Source organism: Nycticebus coucang, unplaced genomic scaffold, assembly GCF_027406575.1.
Source record: "Nycticebus coucang isolate mNycCou1 unplaced genomic scaffold, mNycCou1.pri scaffold_43, whole genome shotgun sequence".
Classification (NCBI taxonomy): domain Eukaryota; kingdom Metazoa; phylum Chordata; class Mammalia; order Primates; family Lorisidae; genus Nycticebus; species Nycticebus coucang.
In genome coordinates, this window is record NW_026515577.1 from 799,670 (window position 1) to 821,994 (window position 22,325).

Sequence of the window (22,325 nt, forward strand, 5' to 3'; positions counted from 1 at the left end):
TGTGATCAACATTCAAGTGCAGAGTCTGTTTTATAAAATGACTTCTTTTCCTTTGGGTAGATACCCAGCAGTGTGGGATTGCTGGATCCAATGGTAGGTCTACATTTATTTCTTTGTGGATTCTCCACACTGTTTTCCTTAGAGGTTTTACTGATTTGCAGCCTTACTAACAGTATATAAGCATTCCTTTCTCTTTGAATACATACTAGAATCTATTGTTTTTTTGAATTTTTAATAGTGGGCATTCTGACAGGGGCGTGATGTAAGTGAGAACTAAACGATGGGTAGACATGGCCATAAAAAAATGTAACGGACATTGGTAACTAAGAAGGGGTAGGAGAATGAGGGATAAAAACAACTTGTTGGGTACAATGAACACATTCTGGTGATGGGAATACCAAATGTTCTGACTCAAACTTATACAAGGTATCCACGTAAGACAAACACTTGTACCCCCTTAAATTTTTGAAACTTTTTTGTCAAAATATTAAATTTTTTGTATCTATGCGAGTTAAATAAATCAATAAAAAGATTGGCTGCATGGCAACACCTCATTTCTGACTTTTTGAAAAAAATTACTATAAAGTCACAGGCCACTGTACTTAGCAACGTTATTTAGGCCTAATTGCTAAGCCTCAGCTAGATCCATAAAAACTTCCTGTTTGTCAGTTGATGGGACACCTGTCAGAGAATAGGGCTGGGAGGGAGGCATGGATGAGCACCAGCATTGTCACAGAAGACAAGGAGAAAATGTGGAGCAGCCACATATCGGAGGGCACTGAGGGACGTAAGGACCACCTGCAATGTGGGATCCTGGACTAGCAAAACTGGAGCACTCAAAGTACTTGGTGGCCTTCCTGATAGCATCCCCTCTATACATCTCTCCAACTTATTTCAGGGGAATTATGATTAGTAACTATGTATTTCACACTTAAAATTGCTGGGAGTAGATTTTATGTATTTTCTCCACACAACTTGTGTGAGATAGTACATGTTTAAATAGCTAGATTTGACAATACCATAACATGTACAGATGTCAACACAACGAGTTGTACATTGTGAATGTGCAAATAATAATATTGGCCATATGGGGAGCATTTCACGTGACAAATGCTGCCATCCATAGACTTTTTTTTTTTTTTTCATTTAACTTCTCACACAAACCAAATTAATTTAGTGTTGTAGTAACCTCACTGCCTCAGAGGGAGCTTTAGAAAAATTAGGATGCTTTCTCCTGAGTGTCATATATTGGATGTAGGATTTAAAAACAGACCTATGTGTACTCACTATTAAATTGGAACTAACTGAAGAGCACTAATGTGCTTAGAGCAGCGGTTCTCAACCTGTGGGTCATGACCCCTTTGTAACAATGAAAATACATCCTGCATATCAGATTTTTACATTACGATTCATAACAGTAGCAAAATTACAGAAATGAAGTAGCAACAAAAATAATTTTATGGTTTTTGGGTCACCACAACATGAGGGACTGTATTATTTAATTTTTTTTTTTTTTTTTTTGTAGAGACAGAGTCTCATTGTACCGCCCGAGGGTAGAGTGCCGTGGCATCACACGGCTCACAGCAACCTCCAGCTCTTGGGCTTACGCGATTCTCTTGCCTCAGCCTCCTGAGCAGCTGGGACTACAGGCGCCCGCCACAACGCCCAGCTATGAGGGACTGTATTAAAGGGTCGTGGCATTAGGAAGGTTGAGAACCACTGGCTTAGAGGTAGTAAAACTTGATGGAAATCAAGGATTGGGGGATGAGGGGATGAACAAAAACCTACCTAACAGGTACAGTGAGCACTAGCTACATGGTGGCACACTTATGACCATGACTCAGGCAAAAGTGATCCACGTAACCAAAAATATTTGTATCTCCATAATGTTTTAAAATAATAACCAAAAATAACTAATGCAAAATATGGGTCACCATACTGAAACAGCTCATCAGATTCTTACTACAATGAATAAAAATAGACTCACTCAAAATCATATTGAGAAATTTCAAAACATCAAGTTTGAAAGGAAGAACCTAAAGGTTTCCAAAGAGGGAGAAAACATCATGTCTAATGGACAGGAAATAGAAGAACATCAGGCTTCTCAAACCACACAGAACTGGATGGTAGAAGTCGTCTTTCAAAATTGTAAAACATAAACATCCAGTTAAACATTTTTAGATAAACTTAGCATTAGACTTACAATGTATGTTTAAGAAAGTACAACAGAATAATAAAAGTTGAATGTTGTATTGATAAATTCAAGATATTTAAGTTTAATGCATTTAAAATAAAATTTTAAGATACCATATGCTGTTTACAGAATTTGAGCCTAAAATGACCTGTGTTGTCTGAAAGATCTCAGAGTTGAATACTAGGATCAATTTTTTTTTCTTTTCTGGAAGAGGGTCTTGCTCTGACTCCTGGGCTAGAGTGCCACCATCACAGCTCACTGCAACCTGGAACTCCTGGGCTTGAGCAATCCTCCTGCCTCTGCCTCCCAAGAAACTAGGACTAAAGGCATGTGCTACTATGCCTGCCTATTTTTCTATTTTTTTTGCAGAGACTGAGTCTTGGTTTTGCTCAGGCCAGTCGTGAATTCTTGTGCTCGACTGATTCTCTGCCCCCTCCCCTAACCCCCTGCCTAAGTGCTAGCATTATAAGCATGAATCATCATGCCTGGTCAGATTTTTTTATATGATGTTGGAGAAGTGTCTAGTTTCATTTTCCTGAATTTGGATATCCAGGGTTCACAACACCATTTATTGAAGAAGCTGTCCATTTCTTACTGTACGTTCTTGACATCTTTCTCAAAAATTAATTAACTATAAATACAAGGGTTTATTTCTAGGCTTTATATGTTTGTGTGTCTATTTTTATGCCAGTACCATTCTTTTGATTACTGTACGTTTGTGGTATATATAGTATTTTAAAGTCAAGTAGTGTGATGTCTCCAGGTTTGTTTCATTGCCAACATTGTTTTGCCTCTTTGTTTTTTTTTTATTTTTTGTGGTTTTATATGATTTTTCGGATTTTTTTTTCTTTTTGCTTTGTGAAAAATGACATTGTAATTTTGATAAATATTGCATTAAATTCGTTAGATTATGTTGATTAAAGTATTCTAAATTTGTGCACTTTTATCAGTGAGTTTTATACTTTCATGTGTTTTTTTTTCCATAGGTGCATTCTAGTTTTTATTTTTAAGACATAATTCACGTAACATAAACTAACCATTTCAAAGTGTATAATTCAGATTGAATTTCAGTATATTGTTTAGTTTTTTTTTGTTTTTTTGTTTTTTTTATTTTTTTATTATTATTTTTTTATTTTTATTAAACCATAGCTGTGTACATTAGTATGATCGTGGGGCACCATACACTTGGTTCATAGATCGTTTGACACATTTTCATCATATTAGTTAACATAGCTTTTGTAGCATTTTTCTTAGTTATTTTGCTAAGACCTTTACATTCCACATTTACTAGGATTCACATATACCCTTGTAAGATGCACCACAGGTGTAATCCTCTTAATCCCCCTCCTTCCCGCTCCCTCCCCTCCCTTTCCCCTTTCTCCCTATTCTTAGGTTATAACTGGGATATAGCTTTATGTTTTGATGTAACTAAGTATCGTCCATTTCTATCAACTTGAAGAACTCCCTTTAGCGTATCTTGTAAGGCAGATATGGTGGTGATGAACTCCCTCAGACTTTGTTTGGGAAAGTCTTTATTACACCTTCATTTCTGAAGGACAGCTTTACCAGGTAAAGTATCATTTGGCAGGTTTTTTCTTTCAGCACTTTGATATATACCACTCTTGGCCTGTAAGTTTCCTCCTGAGAAATCTGTTGCTGGCATTTTTGGAACTTGCTTATACATGGAATCTTTCTTTTCTTTTGCCGTTTTCAAGATCCTCTCTTTGTCTTTTATTTTTGACAGTTTGATTATAATGTATCTTTGCTAATCTTGTTTGCTGATAATATGAGTCTGGGAATACATTCCATACTCTCAGTGTGATCCTAGGCCTAGTTGTCCAAATTTGTTTTTTTCCCCATGAGTAAATGTTTGCAGAGATGGGTCAGGCCATGCTTTGGGCTTCTCCTGCAGAAATCTGAACCACAGGGATGCCTGTGAGATGCTTCACCATTTGTGGTGTGGGGGTTGAGGGACAGAGCCTTCCAAGTCTCAGCTGGCCAGGCAGGATCTGTCCCCAGGCATCACCTTGCTCACCACCTTGATGTAAACCAAGAAACTGCTGTCTTACTAACTTCAAAATGCAGCACAGATTACCCTAGGGCAGGGGTTCTCAACCTGCAGGTCGCGACCCTTTTTTAACAATGAAAACACTTTGTGGCGTTAGGAAGATTGAGAACCACTGCCCTAGGGCACTATGTATGGTCTACACAGTATAATATCCTAATCTTTTACCTTTACACTAACAGGACTCTCAGATACCATATGCCTAACTCAGAAAAACATAAAGTAACAGTTATACTTCCTTATCTCCTACCTCTAAGGGTACAGTGAAGCAATTTGAACACATAATCAAAATTTAAGGAATATTAACTTCTAAAAACCCAGAGGATGTAATTATAAAAAACAGAGACATTCTACCTCTGGGAAAATAAAATCTACAATTACTTTTTTCTCTACCTCCCTACCTTTCCTCTGCTTTAATATTCCAAATAAACAACTTAAAAATTCATGTGAACTTACAGTATCTTGAAAAAAATCAGTTTTTTCTTTCATTAATTAAATATATGAAGCACATTTTTCAAGGAAACTCATTAGATGTTATCTAATGGAGTTGACAATATCTATGGAATCTAAAAAAACATATCTGAGAGAATTAATGTTCACTGAGGATATTTTTGCAAAATACAGGGTTTCCATAAAGTTCATGTGCAATTTAAAATAGTTGGAAATTTTTAATTGCACACAAACTTTATGGACACCCTGTACTATGCAGGATCTGGTGGGAGGCAGCACCTCTCCTTCAAATAGAATTACCATATGCCTACCAGCCACCAGAAACATAATGATGAGCACAACCAACTTCCTTTCTTGCTTTTCCAACTTTTATTCTGTCTTGTGATTTACTAATAATAAACCTTGAACATCCACACACACACACACACACACACACACACACATACCACTAGACCCTGGGCTAGGGTGTGTCTTTTCCATCTTCACACCCTGCACATGGTGGATACTCAATGTAAAGTATTTGTTCAAAGATGAATGAGATCAGATGACTACTTCTTTCCAATACAAGTTCGTACTCTAAAACCTCAAAAGGTCCTTACTTGATAACTTCTCTCAAATCCCAACTTCCATCCAGTTTATAAACATATTGACATATGTCTTACATACTATGTATTAACAAAACTTCCTTTGACTATGGAACATATTGCCAGGGTACAAGTCAAATCTATCAAATATAGAACACAAATGTCTTAACACAATAGTCAAGTAAACGAGGTGAAAACTATATTAATTAGTTTAATGTAAGCACTCCAAATTGTATTAAAAAATCAACACATTGTACCCCACAAAGCATAAATGTATTCATGATCTATGTGTATATGACTTAATAAAAAGAAATTATTTTGACCCTGAATTCCACTCTATTACCCTGTCTTAATTATTACTTTAGGAAATAATACATATTTGCTGCTTCCATTTCCCATCATTCCAATATCTGATAGGAAACAAGAAATTATGAAGGGCTGGGGAGAATCCTTGAATTCAAAAGGTAATGTTAAAACACATCAGAGGCCAGGTCTGCAACCTGGCCATTAAAGCAAAGCCAAGGGATTCTCAACTCCTCCCTGGGAGCTGAAAGATTTCTAGGAAGTGGGAGGAAAGGAGGCTCAGGCCTGGATCAGATTCCTGAGAGAATGGTTTCAATTACTCAGAAAGCTTTCACTGTTTCATACTTGAAAAATAAAAACATGGAACAAAATGTAGGAACAGTAATTATAAAAATCTGAAATGTTTATACATCTTAAGAATTCTATCTCATTTTATACCTACTTTGAGAACAGTACTCTGAACCATATCAAATTCAAAACCATTTTTCTATCCTGTTACAAAGTGTGGTATATACATTATATTGGGTCTACATACACACAAATTTATTACTTATAAAAAAGTTAACATAAGGGCATTGCCTGTGGCTCAGTGGATAGGGAGCTGACCCCATATACCAAGGTTGGTGGGTTCAAACCCAGCCCCAGCCAAACTGCAACAAAAAAATAGCCGAGTGTTGTGGCGGGCACCTGTAGTCCTGGCTGCTTGGGAGGCTGAGGCAAGAGAATCACCTAGGGCCAGGATGTGGAGGTTGCTGTGAGCTGTGTGATGCCACGGCACTCTACCAAGGGTGATAGGGTGAGACTCTGTCTCTACAAAATAATAATAATAATAATAATAATAATAATAACAACAACATTAAAGAAACCTTTGAGAGTGCAAGAAAATGATAATCTCCTCACATTATCTCAATTATATTTTTTCCTGTAAAATACTTTGAAACCAAATGAAATAAAATATATTTTATGCTAGTTTACCATAATGAAAGTCACAATGTGGATGTTAGCACTATTAACTGTATTTAATTAGGAACTGAGGCACAAGAAAAAAATTTAAATTTACTGCTTCACATTTATGATATACATCAATTTTTTTTTAATGTATAAGTTTTAATTAGTGGTTTAAAAAGAAAATAATGTTCATTACATAAGTATAATAAGATGCTTCTAAAATACTCATAAGTAATCACTAAATTTATGATTAAGGAATAAATGCAAGATGAAAATAAGTTCTAATTCTTATGATTTACTAGGAAAAAGTCTCACAATTCATTCCCTGGTAAAGTATTTTTTCTTTTTTTCTTTTTTTTATTAAATCATAGCTGTGTACATTAGTATGATCATGGGGCACCATACACTTGGTTCATAGACCGTTTGACACATTTTCATCACACTAGTTAACATAGCCTTCCTGGCATTTTCTTAGTAATTTTGCTAAGACCTTTACATTCCACATTTACTAAGATTTTCAAGCTTGAAAATTTTCATTTCTGTAAGTTTAAATTTATAGCTTTATTTTGAGGATCAAATTAGTTAATGAATAGTCCAATTTGGGGCTAGATGAATTACTCAACCATTTACTTTAAACAACAAAACAGGCTCGGCACCTGTAGCTTAAGCCACTAAGGCGCCAGCCACATACACCAGAGCTGGCGGGTTCAAATTCAGCTCAGGCCTGCTAAACAACAATGACAACTACAACCAACAAATAGCCAGGCATTGTGGCGGGCATCTGTAGTCCCAGCTACTTGGGAGGCTGACATAAGAGAATAGCTTAAACCCAGGAGTTGGAGGTTGCTGAGTTGTGACACCACAGCTTGAGACTCTATCTCAAATAATAATAATAATAAACACCAAAACAATATGATACTATCTAGGAGGCATACTGGTTTATAGTATACTCCTGGACTATACTGGTCACTTCAGAATTCATCACTTATTTAAGATGCTACTATATATGAAGTATGGGACAAAAAGCATGTATGTAACATTTTCCTACAAATTATTATTGTATTTACTAACTTTTAGTAAAATTAAAATAATTTTTAACAAAAGAAAGAAGTTCCCTACCTTCCACATTCTATGCTATAGTTATATTCAAATGGCTTTCTGTTCAGAAGATAGACAGAATCAGCAAGCACTCTTGTTCCTTGGTCCATGGAATGCATCTTTCTTTTTCCCCTAATTTAATGTTCTCTGCAGAGCAAATCCAACAAGGAAGTACCATCACTTTATCACCCACTATTATTAATGATTGCATTCTAGTATACTTACAATTATCTGGAAAATAATTCAGCTAGATAACCTCTGAGTTAACATGAATTTCTCTTTAAGAAAATTTAAGTATACAAAGGAAATTAGGAATGGCAATTGTCTTAATATAGATTTTCTTTTAATTTGGAAAAGCATTGATTTATACTTTGCTTTAAACAGCATAGACTCTTAAAATAGCCAGTTAAACACCCACTTTTAGATTTTTCTTTAATAAATAAGACAAACTAAATTTGAAATTATAAAAATGCAAAGATGTATAAGAAAATATAACTTAATTTTAGGACAACATAACTCATTTCAAAAATAAATATACTGCACAGTCTAAAATGTATTTGTTTCCAAAGCAAAATACTTCCTTACTGTTCCCAATAGAAGCCAACGCCTGTGTTTTTTTTTTTTTTTTATTTATTGTTGGGGATTCATTGAGGGTACAATAAGCCAGTTACACTGATTGCAATTGTTAGGTAAAGTCCCTTTTGCAATCATGCCTTGCCCCCATAAAGTGTGACACACACTAGGCCCCACCCCCCTCCCTCCATCCCTCTTTCTGCTTCCCCCCCATAACCATAATTGTCATTAATTGTCCTCATATCAAGATTGAGTACATAGGATTCATGCTTCTCCATTCTTGTGATGCTTTACTAAGAATAATGTCTTCCATTTCCATCCAGGTTAATACGAAGGATGTAAAGTCTCCATTTTTTTTAATGGCTGAATAGTATTCCATGGTATACATATACCACAGCTTGTTAATCCATTCCTGGGTTGGTGGGCATTTAGGCTGTTTCCACATTTTGGCGATTGTAAATTGAGCTGCAATAAACAGTCTAGTACAAGTGTCCTTATGATAAAAGGATTTCTTTCCTTCTGGGTAGATGCCCAGTAATGGGATTGCAGGATCAAATGGGAGGTCTAGGTTGAGTGCTTTGAGGTTTCTCCATACTTCCTTCCAGAAAGGTTGTACTAGTTTGCAGTCCCACCAGCAGTGTAAAAGTGTTCCCTTCTCTCCACATCCACGCCAGCATCTGCAGTTTTGAGATTTTGTGATGTGGGCCATTCTCACTGGGGTTAGATGATATCTCAGGGTTGTTTTGATTTGCATTTCTCTAATATATAGAGATGATGAACATTTTTTCATGTGTTTGTTAGCCATTCGTCTGTCATCTTTAGAGAAAGTTCTATTCGTGTCTCTTGCCCATTGATCTATGGGATTGTTGGCTTTTTTCATGTGGATTAATTTGAGTTCTCTATAGATCCTAGTTATCAAGCTTTTGTCTGATTGAAAATATGCAAATATCCTTTCCCATTGTGTAGGTTGTCTCTTTGCTTTGGTTATTGTCTCCTTAGCTGTACAGAAGCTTTTCGGTTTCATGAAGTCCCATTTGTTTATTTTTGTTGTTGTTGCAATTGCCATGGCAGTCTTCTTCATGAAGTCTTCCCCCAGGCCAATATCTTCCAGTGTTTTTCCTATGCTTTCTTGGAGGATTTTTATTGTTTCATGCCTTAAATTTAAGTCCTTTATCCATCTTGAATCAATTTTTGTGAGTGGGGAAAGGTGTGGGTCCAGTTTCAGTCTTTTACATGTAGACATCCAGTTCTCCCAACACCATTTATTGAATAGGGAGTCTTTCCCCCAAGGTAAGTTCTTGTTTGGTTTATCGAAGATTAGGTTGTTGTAAGATGTTAGTTTCATTTCTTGGTTTTCAATTCGATTCCAAGTGTCTATGTCTCTGTTTTTGTGCCAGTACCATGCTGTCTTGACCACTATGGCTTTGTAGTACAGACTAAAATCTGGTATGCTGATGCCCCCAGCTTTATTTTTATTACTAAGAACTGCCTTAGCTATACGGGGTTTTTTCCGGTTCCATAACAAAACGCAGAATCATCAACGCCTGTGTTTTTAAAAGGAAGGACTGTTTTTAAAGGGGATGCTGTCAAAAGAATTTTCACGGCATCAGTACACATTTTGTCCCCACTAAAAGTTAAGAGATTTCAAATGTCCACTACTTCCTTCTTCACAACAAATAAGCTAGGATAGTTTTGGGATGTGGTTTCGCTCTTCAGTGCTAATGAAATAGAACAGAATCTTTTACATTTTGTGGCTTTATCAATTTTCTTACTCTCTAATGATGTTTGTGAATTTGTATTCTTTTTTCCTTGATCAGATATGCTAGCCATCTGTCTATTCAATCTTGTCAGACAAGTGATTCGAGCTTTCATTCTGCTGTTTTGTTTAGAAATATTAGAAAAAAATTTTTCTAAATCATTAAAGTTTACTCTTTATTAACATCTTGCTTTTCTCTTTTCTTCTTTTCTTGCTTTTTCCTCCTGATTTTCTCAGTACATTTTCATTCCTACTTAATTAGTTTATGACAACTATGTGCTTTTACTGAATAAGGCAAAACTCTGGCTTCATATCATAAGTACTAATGGTTATGCTGATAATGTCTGCAATTTTGAGACTTTCTGTTTAATAAGGAATCATATATGCTGGAAAATCCATTAAAACTTTTCAATTAGTATTGTGTTTGTCAATTCTGCCTTACATTTCTAACAAATTTTGCTCTACATATTTTGACAGTGTTATCTGATGTTAAATAAGACAATAAAATTTTATCTTTGTTTTGTATTATATCACCTTTATTATCATAAAATCATCCTTTTGCCATGGAATATTTTTTGGATTTAATTTTTTGCCTAATGTTAACAAAATGGGTACCTTTTTCTTTCTTAAAGCATTTTTTAATTGGTATTTTTTTCAACTATCACAGAAAAATCATTACCATATAACCTTCCCAATTTGAAAGATGACTTTACTATACTTGCCACCTCTCTTCAAATGTTGTTAGTGTCATTTGGTATTTAAATTCCAGGTTATTACTTTTTTCACTTTTCCCTTTTAATGTAACATCTAATATTTATAGTCAATTTGACAATATTTACCAGTTCTTTAGACATCTCTCTTGCAGTCAGTGATCACTGCCAGAACTTTTATTCCATGGCTTCTTTATTCATGTTTAATAATTTAGCATCATTTCTTAATCAGTTAAAGTACATTAACAAACATTTTGTTTAATAAGGCAATAAGGATGTTTTTTATTCAGGAGGTGTGTTCTTTACATGCAAAGATAATTCAACTGTACTATATAAAATAAAAGTAAAGGCCAGAACTTTCTACCTCAAAACTAAACATGTTGTTGTTCTGTTGTCTTGTGGAAATGGTTGAGTTTAAATGAATATAGTTTGTTTTTTCTCTGATGTATAATGTAATATGAAAGTAATATTTCCTAACTACCTACAGGAATTTTTAAGATTTTGTGAGGACACGGCTATTTATAAGATTGATAAAATTCTTTTTCATTGATTTTTTGCCTAAAATATGGTTAACTACTCCAATCTGTATAAATAAGACTTTCTTCAACACAAGGAAGTTTTTTTCTGTTGTATTTTTATGTTTCTTTAAATCCAAATACACTGAAAGCTTTCTAAAATATTGTTTTAGATTTTTCTTTTTTAAAAAATTATCCCCATCCTACAACAATGACTAGAATTCAACAACCTAAATCACAAAAGTAAAATTGCAAAGGTGACTCACGAATGCCAAGAAAAGTTATAAAGCGTTTGGTAAGTAGCTCCATAAAGAAGTCAGAGTAGCAGCTATGACAGTGATGCACAGGGAAAGACTACAGTGGGCTTGAATGTAGCAATAGCTCAGAAATATATAGGGAAAAATACAGGAAGAGGACAGACCTGGCAACTCCATTCACACAGGTTATGTGTAGCAAATAAATACACATAACTTCATCATTCTTGGCTATGCGGTAAGTATTACTCTAATAGAAGCCTTATTCTAACGTACACACATTTCATTTATCCTAAACCAATCTGGAATAATCTATTCCAGAAGCCTTATTCTAACGTACACACATTTCATTTATCCTAAACCAATCTGGAATAATCTATAAATTACTATGTCAAACAGCTGAATGTTGATTATCTGAAACAAACCTGTGTCACTTTCATCATCATCAGACAAAGGCACCTCTCTTTTTAGAAGCCACTCCAACTCTTCTGTTTCTGCTACATCCACTGGATGCTCCCCATGTTTGTTAGCTTGAAATGGATTTCCACCGTGAAGGAGTAATAGTTTCACTATCTGAAACATTAAACAGTAGGAACATTTAGTTTCTTCATAGATTGTATCATTTTGACCATTCTCTTAGTAACATTCCTAATACCCTCCTACTCTCAACTACTCTGTGCCCATTCCTTGTAGCGTCTAGTCTAAATCATTACTATTCTTTTCAAATCCCCTTTTCAATGACATACATTCCCTAATCTGATAATCTTATAAACTACAAAGAATTTCTTTCTTAAAATTTAAACTGGGCTGCCCAGGTGTGGTGGCTCATACCTGGTAATTCTAGCACTCTTGAAGGCTGAGGAGGGTGGACTGCTTGAACTCAGGAGTTGGAGACCAGCCTAAGCAAGATCAAGACTCTGGCTCTACTAAAAGTAGAGAAACTGAGGCAGAAGGACTGGTTGGGCCCAGGAATTTGAGGTTCCTCTAAGCTACGATAATGCTTATGGCACTTTACCTAGGGTGAGAGAGTTAATATTCTATCTTAATAAATAAATAAATAAAAATTTACACTAGGCTATTTTAGCAGTTAATCTCATTGTTTCTCTTCTTCTTTCATCAAGAAATCAACAACTGGCGGCGCCTGTAGCTCAAGGAGTACGGTGCCAGTCCCATATGCCGGAGGTGCCGGGTTCAAACCCAGCCCCGGCCAAAAACCACAAAAAAAAAAAAAAAAAAAGAAATCAACAATTATTTACTGAGTATCTATTAGTAAGTACTGTTCCAAGTTCTTCTGATAAATCCATGAACAATAGCAAAAAGCTCCCTGGGCTGTTGAAATGTATATTCTCAAAGGACTATCAAAGGAAGTATTTCTAGTCTACTTAAGGATAATATCACTACTAATGCTCTTAATTTTACTCTTTTCCATCCCACAGAATTTTAACTATCTTTAACTTGTATGAATTTACTTTGAACTAATGAAGCTTAGTGCCAGGCAAGGCTGCTCACGACTCTAATCACAGCACTTTGGAAGCCCGAGGTGGGTGGATTGTTGAGGCCAGAAGTCTGAGATCAGCCTAGGCAACACAGTGAAACCCTATCTCTCACACAAAAAATAATGATAATAAATAAATAAATAAAAAATAATGAAACGTAAACTTCAAGGCCCTTTACTTTCACTGGCCCTGTATAGGTCTCTAATTTTGTATCCAAGATGTCAAAATTTTTCTTAAAGAGGCCATCTTTCCTTCTCCAAATTATTTAATTTGTTTTTGTTTTTAGAGATGGAGTTATGCTCTATTGCCCAGGCTGAAATACAGTGGCATCATTATAGCTCACTGCAACCTTGAACTCCTGGGCTCAACTGATACTCTGACCTCAGCCTCCTGAGTGGCTGGGAATACTGGTGTGCACCACCATGCCAAAATGATTTTTAAAAATTTATGGGAGATGGGGGTCTATGCTGCCCAGGCTGGTCTTGAACTCCTGGTCTCAAAGTGATCCTCCTGCCTCAAACTCCCAAAGTACTGCAATTATAGGGGTGAACCATTACTCAGCCTCCCCACCAAATAATACACACTTCTCACTCTACATAATCAGGATCTACCTAGTTGGTCACCGTTTTTTTTTGTGTGTGTGTGTTTTTTTTTAATCTTCTTTCTTTCTACATTTTTTAACATATTTTAAATTTTCCTTTTTTTTTTTTACTTACTTTGGATTCTATAAAGAAGCCATTCTTTCTGGTTCATGTCTCTTTTTTTCTTAAAACAAATAATAGCGATAGAGAAATAAAACATAGGTAAAACAAGAAAATGTGTTCAAACTTACAGCCTCCTCTGCTAGCTAAACTTTCCTTTCTTCGTAGTCAACCTACTGAAAAGATGTTTGTCCTTGCAGCTGTGATTTTCTATTGACACTTCACTCTTCTACCTCCGACTCTGCTACCAACAATCCTATGAAATGGTTCTAAGAGCTATACATATCTAACTCAATGATGGTTTCCCTATAGCACTGTTCTTATTTTCTCACACTGAAGTATACAGCATCTCTTTGGAGCAAACACTCTGTCTGAATTGACAATTATGCAACCCATTCATTCATTTTTATTCTCTTGCTTATGCTCTCAGCTCTCTTCAACTCCAAATCCAAACAAATGCTCATTAGATATAAGCAATTGATTATATGTGTATTTTAATAAAAAAACCTAAAGCCAATAGGACACAGAGTTCATTAAACGTGTACCCTGACATTTTATCTGTTTCCATTCTCAAAGACTAGCATCAAAATTGGCCTTGTCACTAAAGCCAAAAAGCTGGGAGTCATCACCAATTCTTCCTTTTCACTCATACTCTACATCAAAGAGGTGGCCAAGCATTACTGATTCTGCCTTCCAACCATCTATTCTTGTTTTTTATCTTTAGTCTATTTCCATTGACACTGATGAGTTCTATCAAACAAATTCATATTACAACTCATTTCCTTCCTTATTCTATACAGTAACATTCATATGGCATCAAGTTTTTATTCATCTGCATATTCCTCACACATAATTCTGGTGTTTTCTGGTACTTAGAAAATACATTTGTTATGTCTTTTAAAATAATGTTTAAATGAGTAACATGAAATAGATGAATATTAATTGCATTGGCCATTAAGGGTTAAATGCATTTAAAACACAATGCTATAAATCAGGAATTTCTAACAAATCAAAGTATTTAAGAGTGAAGATTCACAATGAATAATAAAGATTTTTTCAAGACCATCATTATAGAAAAGTTCAAAATGTAAGAATGTGTAAAGAAAACAAATTACTGTATTTTGGATGTATAATGTGCTCCTACATATATACCACATACCTAAGTTTTTGGCCCAAACTTTCAGGAAAAAAATTATTAGTTTTTATTTTTTATATTTTTTTTTTGAGACAAAGTCTCACTATGTCACTGTCAGTGGAGTGTCATGGCATCACAGCTCACAGCAACCTCAAACTCTTGGGCTTAAGTGATTTTCTTGCCTTAGCCTCCCAAGTAGCTGGGACCCAGGCCACCATAATGCCCGGCTATTTTTTGTTGCAGTTGTCATTGTTGATTTTAGCTGGCCCTGGATGGGTTTGAACCCGTGAGCCTTGGCGTATGTGGCTGACCTACCCACTGAGCTATGGGTGCTGCCAAGTTTTAATTTTTTAAAGGATGGTGGAAATAGCCATACAGTGTCACCTCATTCTCTTGTGAGAGGTGCAAGGTGTTTATTAGTGGAGATGGCTACTGCAGAGAAGCCAGGAGTGAGTCCAGGTGCAGGTGAGAGTGGTCCAGATGACTTGAATACCCGACCTTCCCAACTTCCCCCTCCCGGCCCACCTTCATCTCCACATCCTCTCATTTCCTACTCCCACCCATACGTTAACACTGGGAACATGGCCACAGCCTCTCTGCTGAGAATGTTGGCCAGCTTATTTCCTGGGAAGTTGGTGTGAGGGACCCAGGACTGAGAGGGCTGCTGAGAGGAGATCCTTGCTCTTTCTGGGCTGCCTCATCTCTTGCACAGCTGGCCCCATTATGAGGCCCTGGGGACACTGTGCTAAGGAGGAAGCCTTCCCTGATGATACCCGATATCATTTTATGTTTTTTCTGTTTCTTGTCCTTGTGAGTCTATGTCCTTTAAAATTTTCCCCTACTGTCATTTTAGGGGGTTTGAGAAGTAACCAAGGCAAAAATCTTTTAAGTCATTATAAATAATACTATACTGAACATCTTTGTGAGTTCAACTTCTAAATTTTGGGGCTCATTCCATTAGCCTTAGAATGAGAAAACAAAATGAAGGATCTTGATATTGCTAATAGCTTTCTACACTCGTCAGGAAGTCATCAATTAATATTACATGCCTATGAAAAGTCAGGTACAGTTGATTCAAACATGTTAGCAAAAAATATATACCATTTTACAGATTATTTACACATACAAACAATTATTCTAAAAAAGATTTAAGGCAACTTAAAGTCGCTTAAAATTTAACAGGCAATAAATTAAAACTAGGTAAAATAGTAAGACAAAAAGATATCTAAAATAGAATTAGGAATAAGGGTAGTATAAACATGTGTATGATTAATTACTACTATGCATGTGGAAATGGTGGATCAAAAATTAGGTTCTTAATGAGCTATGTTGATCCCTTCTTATTGTATAAACAATTTAGAGCTGATAAATTTGTTATCTTTCTGCTTCTTCTATCTGAGAAACACTTTATGGATAAAGCTGTCATGATTATTACTAAGAGAAAAAATCCTGGCAGATGCTCTTCCATGAGTCATTACAAAAGTTTTGAGATAAAATAAAAATTAAAAAAATGTAAAATTCACATGGACACAAACAAATGAAGCTCTGTCAGCAGTATCAGTTATCCAAGCAAGTTGAAACTTACACAGATGAATCAGAAAGGATGCTGTCAACAGTGCTCCTTGGTAGTGAAATAAGGACCACAAAACAGCGTCTGGAAACTTTTGTAGTGATCCATGTAATAGATACAACAGACATACGTGTGCAGAAATGAGTTTTTGGTAGCTCTCATTTCCCTCCTCCGTAGGCACATGTAAAAGAACAAGGAGAAAATAGCTCTCAAAGCTCGTGAATTGTGACTCCTACTATCCTAGGCATGCCGGGAGGAGGAAAAGGAAAGGCCCCTTGAAAACAGCATGCCACTCTCCCTCTAGAAAGAGATTGGAAATAGTATGGAGTCCTTATAAAGGCATGAGCTCAAAGGTCAGCTTCTGGAAATATTTTGCAATTATGTGCATATTTAGAAACATGTACTCACAGAAACCATGTCTTAGTCACAAGCATAATTCTTAAAATTATACTGAAAAATCGGGAAACCTTTATATATCACACTTACAGAAAATGACTCATCTTTGGTAAATAATCAATAATGTTAAATAAAAAGGGGGGGCAAAAGGTATAGTATTTAAAATATCATAGCCAGAAAATATATCAGTTTCTGATAAACTAAGACAAACCGGCAATGTACCCTGTATGCTGTCAGGCCTTATGGATTAAGTTTTAACGTTCATCTCAGTCATCCATTCATCCATCCACCTATGTATCTTTCCAACTACTAACACATATAGTAATGCTAAATTTATTGAGCATTTCTTATGGGACAAGCAGTTCCAGAGTCAATAACACAGTACAACACAAAATGCCCATATGCCTGGTTTTTGCAGTCTAGTGCAGGAAACATGGCTCTAGACAAGAGTATCAGTAGACAATGACAGGGCATCTGCTATCATGTAGGCTTGTATAAATTGCCCAGGAAGCCGAAAGGACAGTCCAATAGAAAGCAAGGACCAACTTCAGAAAATTAATAGCTACAGATTACATTTTTCTTCCCTCAAAATAAAAACGTTTTTATTGACAAACATGGAAAAATAAAGCATTTTTATCTAAATTTTAGTTCAAAAATATTTTGGTATATTTGAAATGCAGCAATAGAAAGGCTGCTTTTTGATATTTTACCTTTGACACTGCTGTAACATTTTAAGATTTCAACATGTGCTTATGTGTAGAGTATCTTTTTTTTTTCCTTTAAAATATCCCCTTTTGACAGGTATTATTTATTATCTAATTTAAAGATGAGGAAATGGAGATTCAGAGAAGATCACAGCCTAGTAAACTGGCCAGGTCGGAACTGAACTTCTATCTATTTTCCCTCCAAATTCCATTTTTGTCTCAATTAAAGTAAAATGCCTTTTAAAAGACAGGCAACATGACATTAAATTTGTATTTTATGTAAAGTACACTTTAACCAGTATCTCTGATAGTGGAATGTCTTGAAATGAAAATTTTTCCAAAATATTTAATCAATTAGCAAATTAAGTAGATTATTTTATGAAAAGGCTAAATCTGACTATGATTTATAAGTTAGAAAGTAGAAGAAAAAATATAGATGAGTTGATTAAGCAATGAATGAAATTATGACATAGATCATATGACTAAAAAATGAACAAAATAACTATGGGTTGAATTTTTATTTAAAAAATGTGAATTACTGTTTTTTCTATCATACTTGTATCTCTGTGCCCACTACTGGCAGAATCATGGAGTGGAGTGTCATCATCTAACCCCTGTGTGTTAACATCTGCTCCAGCAGCTATAAGTATCTTAGCAACATTGTAATATCCAACATTACAAGCTTCATGCAGTAGTGTCCAACCTGAAGTTAGAATATTAATTTGACATATGATTCACTTGCACTAATTCAAGCTACATGCTTTTCATATACAAACCTACGTGTGACATGTGAATTCTAAATTTCACATGATATAAGAGGAAAAATAAGTAAAGCAGCAGCCACTGAAAATAAGTTATCTAAGAAAAACATTAACTTTACTGAAGCATTGTTCAAGATAGTATTATAGTTGATCCTTGAAAAACATGAGGGTTAGGGGCACCAACCCTCACGCAGTTCAAAATCCACATGTAACTTTGACTCCCCCAAAGCTTTACTAATAGCCAAATGCTGACTAGAAGCTTAACCAGTAACAGTTGATTAACACATATCTTGTATTTCATATGTATTATATATTGTATTCTTACAATAAAGATAAAGAATGTTACCAAGAAAATCATAAGAAACGGAAAGCATGTTTACTATTCATTAAGTGGAAATGCATCATCACACAGACCTTCATCCCTGACATTTTCACAGTAGGATGAGGAGAGAAGAGGGGCTGGTCTTCCTGTCTCAGGGGTAGCAGAGGTGAAAGAGGTGGAGTTAGAAGAAAAGGTGGGTGAGACAGGCACAGTTGGCGTAACTTTACAAAAGATACATGGTAATTTCACTTTTTTGCTTTTCCAATCTCTAAAAATGTTTATGTTTTTGTATGATACCAACCCTCCTTCCACCATTTACCTTAGTCCAGTGCCTGTATAATAGGAAGGTCCATGTCATTACAAAAAAAGTCAAAAAAATTTTGAGTAATTGGAACCCTTCTGCCAGACTGTCAACTTGTTTCTGGCACTGTTCTTCTAAATCCTCCTCATCACCTGGTAATGGTTTAGAAGCACTCATCAAGTCATCTTCGGTTAATACTTCTTTTATGTCCATTAACTCTTAAATTTCCTCAAAATCTGCATCTTGAAACCCTTGACCCACCACCATTTTTGTCATAATCTCATGATTTCCTTGATTGGCTCTGAGGTAAATACTGTGAAAGTCATACATAACATTCAGATACAGTTTTCTTCAGCAGGTATTTACTGTTTGGGACTTGATGGCTTTCAAAGTTTTGAGGTTTTATTATTTGTTTTTGAGACAAGAGTCTCACTATGTTGCCTTTGGTAGAGTGCCATGGTGTCACAGCTCACAACAACCTCAAACTCTTGGGCTTAAGCACTTCTATTGCATCAGCCTCCCAAGTAGTTGGAACTACAGGCACCCGCCACAATGCCCGGCTATCTTTTGGTTGTGGTTGTCATTGTTAGTGTGGCAGGCCAGGGCTGGATTCAAACTCATCAGCTCTGGTGTATGTGACTGGCATCCTAGCCACTGAGCTACAGGTGTCGAGCCTAGTTTTTTTTTTTTTTTCTTTTGAGACAGGCTTTTGCTCTGTCACCTGGGCTAGAGTATAGTGGCATTATCATAACTCACTGCAATCTCAAACTTCGGTGTACAAGGGATCCTCCTGCCTCAGGCTCCAGTCAAGTAGCTGGACTACATACGTGTACTACCACATCTGGCTAATTTTTCTATTTTTTCATAGAGGGTCTTGCCCTTGCTCAGGTTTGTCTCGAAATTCTGGCCTCAAGCAATCCTCCTGCCATAGCCAAAGTGCTAGATTTACCCACCATACTGTCCTCTCATAGCCTTTTCTATTACAATACCATCTTTTCTTCTTTTTTTTTTTATTGTTGGGGATTCATTGAGGGTACAATAAGCCAGGTTACACTGATTGCAATTGTTAGGTAAAGTCCCTCTTGCAATCATGTCTTGCCCCCATAAAGTGTGACACACACCAAGGCCCCACCCACCTCCCTCCTTCCCTCTTTCTGTTCCACCGCCATAACCATAATTGTCATTAATTGTCCTCATATCAAAATTGAGTACATAGGATTCATGCTTCTCCATTCTTGTGATGCTTTACTAAGAATAATGTCTTCCATTTCCATCCAGGTTAATACGAAGGATGTAAAGTCTCCATTTTTTTTAATGGCTGAATAGTATTCCATGGTATACATATACCACAGCTTGTTAATCCATTCCTGGGTTGGTGGGCATTTAGGCTGTTTCCGCATTTTGGCGATTGTAAATTGAGCTGCAATAAACAGTCTAGTACAAGTGTCCTTATGATAAAAGGATTTCTTTCCTTCTGGGTAGATGCCCAGTAATGGGATTGCAGGATCAAATGGGAGGTCTAGGTTGAGTGCTTTGAGGTTTCTCCATACTTCCTTCCAGAAAGGTTGTACTAGTTTTCAGTCCCAACAGCAGTGTAAAAGTGTTCCCTTCTCTCCACATCCACGCCAGCATCTGCAGTTTTGAGATTTTGTGATGTGGGCCATTCTCACTGGGGTTAGATGACATCTCAGGGTTGTTTTGATTTGCATTTCTCTAACATATAGAGATGATGAACATTTTTTCATGTGTTTGTTAGCCATTCATCTGTCGTCTTTAGAGAAAGTTCTATTCATGTCTCTTGCCCATTGATATAAGGGATTTTTGGCTTTTTTCATGTGGATTAATTTGAGTTCTCTATAGATCCTAGTTATCAAGCTTTTGTCTGATTGAAAATATGCAAATATCCTTTCCCATTGTGTAGGTAAAAACAGAGACATAGACACTTGGAATCGAATTGAAAACCAAGAAATGAAACTAACATTTTACAACCACCTAATCTTCGATAAACCAAACAAGAACATACCTTGAGGGAAAGACTCCCTATTCAATAAATGGTGTTGGGAGAACTGGATGTCTACATGTAAAAGACTGAAACTGGACCCACACCTTTCCCCACTCACAAAAATTGATTCAAGATGGATAAAGGACTTAAACTTAAGGCATGAAACAATAAAAATCCTCCAAGAAAGCATAGGAAAAACACTGGAAGATATTGGCCTGGGGAAAGACTTCATGAAGAAGACTGCCACGGCAATTGCAACAACAACAAAAATAAACAAATGGGACTTCATTAAACTGAAAAGCTTCTGTACAGCGAAGGAGACAATATACAATACCATCTTTTCAATGGTATTATCTTTCCAGGCTTTTCCTAATGTTCTATCAGTGTTTTCTTTTCCTTTTCCATGGAATACCATGTGTAATGAGCCTTAAAGATCCTTATGATCTTCTATCTTCTGATCTTGAAGCTGATTTAGACACATTATATTTGGGGGCAAGTAGACTAATGCTTTTGGTGTTACAATAAAGGTATCCTGGTTAGCCACAGGCATTGTCTAATATTAAAAGAACTTTAAAAGGCAGTTCCTTGTTGGCAAGGTACTTTCTGACTTCAGGGACAAAGCACTGATGGAACCAATCTAGAAAGGAGTTCTTGTTCAGGCCTTCCTGACTGACCCTGGTGTTTACCTTGTCCTGTCACAGTCAGGAGGAGTTAGCAAATACTTTACAGATAAATATTGATCATTAACCTAATTGCATTTGCACGAAACACCAGAATTAGCTTATACGTTAATGTCCCAAATAATGGTGCTCACTTCTCTTCCTTACTAATAATTGTCCTTTCTGGAATACTTTTTCCAGAATAAGGCCCTTTTAATCTACATTAAAAACCCTGTTCAGGCTGACATCCATTCTCTTCAAATTTTTACAAATTTTAACTTTTTAATAATGCATCTGTGTATATTTTATGGCAGTAAATGATAAAATAGACTAGTATCTACACATATTTTATACATTCATGACATACCGCTTTCTTAATTTTTTCAATAGTTCTAGGCTACATAGTTTGAATTTTTAAAAATTGTTGGAAATCTCAAAGAATTCCATATATTTACTGAAAAAATTCTTCATATAAATGGATTCACACAGTTCAAACCTGTGTTGTTCAAGGGTCAAGTATATTCCAACGGGCTAAATTATGTGACAAAAGTATTAACTACTTAAGTTTATCCAATAAACATAAACTTGACAATTTATAATCATTTAAACTATGAAAAAGACTGGTAAAAGGAGGTGAAGTACTAATAAGCTTGATTAGTCTTTCAGGAAACAAACCCATTATGTTTTAAAGGCTTTGTTCTTTTGATACAATATTTTCTGAACTTAATACTTATTTTAACTAAAAAATTTATCATTTCAATTACTTTTGTAATAAAAAGGTACCATGTTCACAAAAGAAATATTAGAAAACATTAAGAAATACAAAGA

The 22,325-nt window shown here is 35.7% G+C and overlaps 1 pseudogene; it reads right to left on the reverse strand.

Annotated features, from left to right (window-relative positions):
- Positions 1 to 7,668: 7,668 nt before the first annotated feature.
- LOC128579271 (ankyrin repeat domain-containing protein 12-like) overlaps positions 7,669 to 22,325 on the reverse strand; it is a 78,787-nt pseudogene continuing 64,130 nt past the window's right edge.